The following is a 6,302-nucleotide window of genomic DNA, read 5'->3' on the forward strand; positions in this document are numbered from 1 at the left end:
GGTGGGGGTGGGGCTGTGAACTCCCAAGAGCCCTTGCGGTCGGCTTCCTCGCGAGACTGTGGTTCATGCCATGGTACCCTCAGTGGACTCTGCGGTTCTGGTTTTGAGACGCTGGCATCCACCAGCGCGACCCAGGCATCCTCTGCTACTTGCCTTCATCAGATCCATGCTTGCTGCCCTACACACCCCAAGCCTTGGGAGCATCCTTTGGGCTCCTGTTTGCCTTCCCGGGGAGCCCACAGTCTGTCTGCCAGGACCAGGACCCGGCCCGCAGGCGGCCCCCACGTTGTTCAAAGGAGATTTCCTGTTGGCGGGGCCCCTGTGAAGGGCCTGGAAGTCGACTTGGGGCGGGAGTGCAAAGCCCTGAGGCTACTCTCCAGGTGAAGGACTCAGGACTCAGCTGTGGTCTCCGGAAATGTTGAGACACCCCGCAGCTGTCAGGAGGAACAGCAGGCCTAAGGATGCTAGTTACCAGGATTTCAGCTGCATTTCTTCAGCGTCAGCACCGGCTCCCTCCTTACTCTGTGGCTCAGGACAGACTTCACCCAGGGACTTAAAGCCTTGTATGCAGGTAACATCTGGTTTCCCATTCTAAAATATGTTGGAGAATTATAAATACTACCTCCACCTTGACACTGGAAATAGACTTATATGAAAGTGGTCATCAGAGAACACAGATTTCCAAAATGTCAAACAACAGGAAAATCTCTGAGCTAGTTTTAAACCTGCATCTGCTGTTTTGATCCTGTGCTTTTTCTCACGTACTTATTTACTTTCTGCCAGTTTACTTTTGGTGTAGAGATAGCCTGAATAGCTTTCAGCATTTTATGAAGTCAGTGCCTCTTTTTACATGTGCACAGTATAATACATACATGTGGGATTCCTGTAGAATATACACACATTTTTCTGTCTGTGTGGCATGTATATTGTATATATAATTCACACTTTTATCTGAAGCTTGGCTTGCAGTTAAAATACATACATGCACACCTGGAGTTTTTCATAAGGAAATTAAGAACATAGTAGACTGATTTATTTCTGATCACTTGGCTTATTATGTGTGTTGGAGTTACCATAGAAACATGGAGACACAGGCTCACACCACTCAGATTCCCAGGATATCTTGGGTGCTCAGAGTATTTGTAACTTGAGACCAATACATAAAATTGCTGTGGTGGAAACGGGACCAGTTTTGTCTGCCAGGTCATAGTGATGTGCATTAGTCCATCAGGACAATGCTCTGTTCTAATTCCCAAATTGAAAAAAATATATGATCAGAAAGCTAGGGATTGGAAAGTCCTAAGGTTAACAATAGGACTGCTGGATAAAACATCCTTTTTTATAAATTCTGCAGATGTATTTATTAAATCAATTGAAGAGATATATAGCCACTATGAATCCATCCTCACTTTCTAATTCTAACTTGCTTAAATACCACATTGACTCATTCTTATCTGTTTCCATTTGTCTTGACAACCTTGCAGTTGCATTGCTCTGTTGAAAGATTCTTCTGGAACACATTGCGAGTTCCCAGATATTTTTTTCTGTGAGTTAAATATTTTTTAGGCAAACAAGGCACCAGCGAGCAGCAGCATTTCTTCTCAAAATTACACTGTAGAAGAAGAAAAAAAAAGTTATTCCTGAATCTGCTTCCTCCAGACAGTCATCTTCATGATGGGCAGGTTACTCTGTGCTTCGATTACTTCCTAACAAATGATCTAACCTTTTATTCAGTCACCCCCTACATTTTGGGTTCAAGGCCTTCAACACTAAATGATAGGTGAATACTCACCTTCGGGAGAGATCACGTTGGTATACAGAAGAAACTAACACAACATTGTAAAGCAATTATCTTCCAACTAAAATAATTATCCTCTATTTAAAGTAATAAAATTTATAAAAAGACAGAGTCCAAGAATTAAAATACTCACTAAAAAGGTATAAATAGGAGGGATTCTTTTTTAAGAGATTCATACAAATGAATGACAACTCCAAAAAGTTCACTGGGGAGGCGGAATTTTGTGTAGAGTAAATTTCCTACTATAAATAAGGTAGAAGTGTTCAAAACATATGAAATAAGACACATCACATGTGAAATGATCACATTTTTATTTGTTCTTCAACCAAAAAATCACAAGCCTGGTATTCAAGTCAGGAAGTAGAAACTCACCTTTATGCAGCAGGGTGACCTCTTCCACCAAACAGCCAAGGCGGGTTGTGACTGGAGAAGACAGAGGCCAGATCTGGGATCTGCACTGGCTCTCCTCTGATGGTTCTCTTCCCTAAAGGGCAGGCAGAGTCTGTGGATCAAGAGATTGTGTCTGTGCGGTGCTCACTCGGGGCCCATCTGAAGCCCACCTCCTGCTTTGACGACCCTGCAGAGCCTCCCTCTGGGGTCTATGTGCCTTTTTTTCAGAATCTTTCCTCCCTCAGATGGGCACATAGCAGGTGTGTGTCACATCTAAGCCAGAAGGGCGTTCAAGGTGGCTGTCACAAAGGCTACATAAAATTTGAACTACGTGTGAGTGCCCTTCAGAGTGTGGGGCACAGCCTGAAGTGGGAAGAGAAGGGGAGCAGGCTGAAGAGTATCTCCTCATTCTGGTTCAGAATGTCCCAGAATTTAATTCCAACTTGCTTCGCAGTTCCTCAGGGAGGCATATTTGTTCATCCGAAGGATGAGAACATACTTTACATAAGAGTTATCTTGATTTATGACTAAAATGTTTAGACACATACATTTGCGTTTCCCTTTGAACTTTGCCTTGTCTCTTTTACATTACATGTGGACAGACAGCTACCAAAAGCCCAGGGGGCAGAATGAGCTTGAGGCTAGAATTAGGGGTGCCTCTTCCATTGTCATGAGAGAGAGTTAAACAGCTGTGGGTGTAAGTCAGGAAACTGTAGGTGTCAAGATAGAACTGGAGAGAGGACCTGTCTGGCATATTCTTTTCTGTTCAAGAGTTGAGAATTTTCCCTGTGGTTGAAGAAAGTGTGTAGGATAGGGTATTTGAAGAGTGATGAAGATTTGAATCGTGTTAAGAAAAGAAGAAGATTAACTAGGGAGATGGCTTTCTTGCCTTTATCCTCCCTTAAAAATGTCACAAATATTGTTTCATATCATACATAATCTTTCTAAATTATCATTTTCAACTTCTGTACAGTAGTCCATTTTAAGGATGTGGCATCTTACTTTTAACAAATCTACTCTTTTGGATATTGATTTATCATTTTTTATTACAAAAAAATACTCCATTAAGCATCACCAGAGATAAGTAAATATTTCTTAGATATGTTTCCTACAAGGGAAATTTGGGGATCAAAGGATAAAACTTTGAACACATTGTCAATTTGCCTTCTACAAAATCTGAACCAACGTATCCTCCTATTCTATGCTATTAAGAAAGTGAAAAAAATGAAAGTGTTATTTGCTCAATCATACCTGACTCTTTGCAACCCCATGGACTTAAGCCCGTCAGGCTCCTCTTTCCATGGAATTCTCCAGGCAAAAATACTAGAGTGGGTAGCCATTCCCTTATCCAGGGAATCTTCCTGACCCAGGTATAGAATCCAGGTCTCCTGCATTGCAGTCAGATTCTTTACCATCTGAGTCACCAGAGAGAGTGTCAATTTACTACTCCCATCAGCACAATCAAGTATTTTTCTTTTTACTGCTTCATTAGTATCAGCAAATATCTTAGGCAAAATGAATCACTGTTAGTCTTAAATTTGATTATTTTAGATTACTAGTAAGGTGAACATTTTTCATATTCTTTAGTCACTTGCAATTCTTTCATAATTAGATTACTTTTTTTAATGGATCACTCCTTTTTCTCATTGATTTGTAATTATTCTTTAAATATGGATTTCTCCATCATATGGGTGACCAAAAATTTGCCCAGTTTTTCTTACTATTTGCAGTTTGCATTTATGCTTAACTTAAAACAATTCAGGTTGCAAGATGAGATTTGAGGGAACAAGAAGTCTTCTTGAGACTTATTTTTTCAAAAAGATAGTGAGAACATAAACTTTTCCCCCCAGATTTTAGGAAATTATGCTCTTCAGGGAAAAAAAAGCATAGATTCCAAAATTAATCTTTGTGTGCATATTTCTAATTATAAGAGTGCTATTTAAGACACATTGCTTGTCTTCTCCACTTGACGAAGGCAACTGTTGACTATAAGTCACTTCTGAGAGCCAAAGAAAAAGAGGAGCGTGGCTTCCCAGGCAGGCTCTGCCAGCACGTTGGCAATGTATGCTCCCACTATTCCCCAGGAGAGAAAATGTGCTCTTCAATATGCAGAGAAACCAGATTGTCACAGATGGGCTTTATGTCCAAGAGGAAGCTCGGAAATCTGGATGTTTTTGAGACATGGCCAGAAAAGATGTCATGTGGATATTCTCCCAAATCTCTCTGATCCCCTATCTAGGCTTCTCTTTTATACATTGTGTGTATTTAAGTATACACGTATGTGCAGAAAACATAGGAGTCCATCTATTTTGCTAGTCTGTCACTAGAGAAATATTAAATTATGTATGGATTCAAATATTAGGAAGAAAAATGGGACTTTGTAGGGAACTTTGTTTTAATCCTGCAGTAAGATTTTCAAATGCCTCTGTCTACCTCTTCACTGACATCAGTAACACTATTCTCCTTTACTTTATAGGATCAAGGAGACTCTTGGGTCCATATATGATAAGTATAATGAAGATAAAAGTTATTAGCATACATTGAACACTTGTTTGTGCTATATAGATACAGTGTTAAGTGTATTTATTTTTTTAATCATTATCATAGACTTATCCTGAGGACATCGTTATTATTCTCAGTTTCAAATGAAGGAAACTGAGAGAAAGGTTAAAAAAACATACTCAAATACACATGAACTACTTTGCTGGAAATAATTAGAAAAAGAACAATCTGGGCTTTAGGGCTGTATCATACAGTGGGGGCTTCCCTTGTAGCTCAGACAATAAAGGATCTTCCCACAACAGAGGAGACCCAGGTTCAATCCCTCGGTCAGGAAGATCCCCTGGAGAAGAGAATGGCAACCCACTCCAGTATTCTTGCCTGGGAAATGTCATGGACAGAAGAGTATGGTGGGCTATAGTCCAGAGGGTTGCAAAGAGTCGGACACAACTGAAGCAACTTAGTATGCATGCAAGGTGATACAGTATAGTAGAATTTGAGAAGTTCTTACCTTGGGATGAATAAACCTTGACTTTGGAAGGGTATTCTTACATCTTCATAAAAGAACTGACAGACTGTACTTAAGGGCTACATCCCTGGGACTACTGAAAGATAGCAAGAAGTCATAAAATCAGGAAAAGTGTAAGAGAAAAATATTTTTAATGTTTATGGTCTCTATGGTTAATAACAAATGTCACAAGTTGCATAGCAGCCCTTTGGGCTTGGCTGAATGGTTTGTGTGGGAAAGCTTGACAGTAAGAGTTAGCAAAAAGCTATATTGCTGTCTACAAAGGTGAGGAGAAAAACTATTTCAGTTTCTAAGGCAATCTGAGTGGGAGGAAGTAAGAAATAGAGGAATGAGAAGAGTCAGTGAGATGGGGCAAAACTCCTGTGACAGAATGCCCAAAAAGAATTTTAACAACAAGACTGTTAAATGTTGATTCAGGAAATGTTTTCAGTGTCATCTCCCCAACCTCCCCGCTGCCCAACCCCCACCCAACACACACACACAACCTACTCCTAACATCCAGAAATAATTGTGTGAGTATTTTTTTTTAACCCTTCTCTCTCTCTTTTTCCTTTTGGAGTGTGTAAAGAACAGCATCACATCTGTGTTAACAAATTGCATTATGAAAACACATGGAAAAAGTTGTCCATGGCCAGAGACAAATATGAGGATACAAGAGTACCACTAATTTGAAGTACTCTTGAAAAGGCTTTTTAAGAAAAAGTTCTGTGAAGAACTGACTCATTGGAAAAGATCCTGGTGCTGGGAAAAATTGAAGGCAGGAGGAGAAGGGGATGACAGAGGATGAGATGGTTGGATGGCTTCACTGACTTGATGGACATGAGTTTGAGCAGGCTCCAGGAGTTGGTGATGGATGGGGAAGCCAGGCGTGCTGCAGTCCATGGAGTTGCAAAGTTGGACATGACTGAGTGACTGAACTGAACTGAACTGAAAAGGCTTTGGACTTTTTCAGGGTGTGGAATTAGAATCTGAGCCAATTATGAAGATAATCAAGAACGATAGTGAAGAAAGATTCTAGGTGACATCTAGGTCATAAGGCATTGAATATTTAGGTGAAGATTTTATTGTTGTTGTGCAGTCACGAAG

At 40.3% G+C, this 6,302-nt stretch overlaps 1 long non-coding RNA gene across 1 annotated transcript; it reads right to left on the reverse strand.

Moving 5' to 3' along the window:
- LOC106502047 lies at nucleotides 315-5,293 on the reverse strand. Its single transcript, XR_001918004.1, has 3 exons — nucleotides 5,199-5,293; nucleotides 2,171-2,300; nucleotides 315-1,612 (listed from the first exon to the last, which is right to left on the reverse strand). It is a non-coding gene; the product is annotated as an uncharacterized LOC106502047 (long non-coding RNA).

Source organism: Capra hircus, chromosome 4, assembly GCF_001704415.2.
Source record: "Capra hircus breed San Clemente chromosome 4, ASM170441v1, whole genome shotgun sequence".
NCBI lineage: Eukaryota > Metazoa > Chordata > Mammalia > Artiodactyla > Bovidae > Capra > Capra hircus.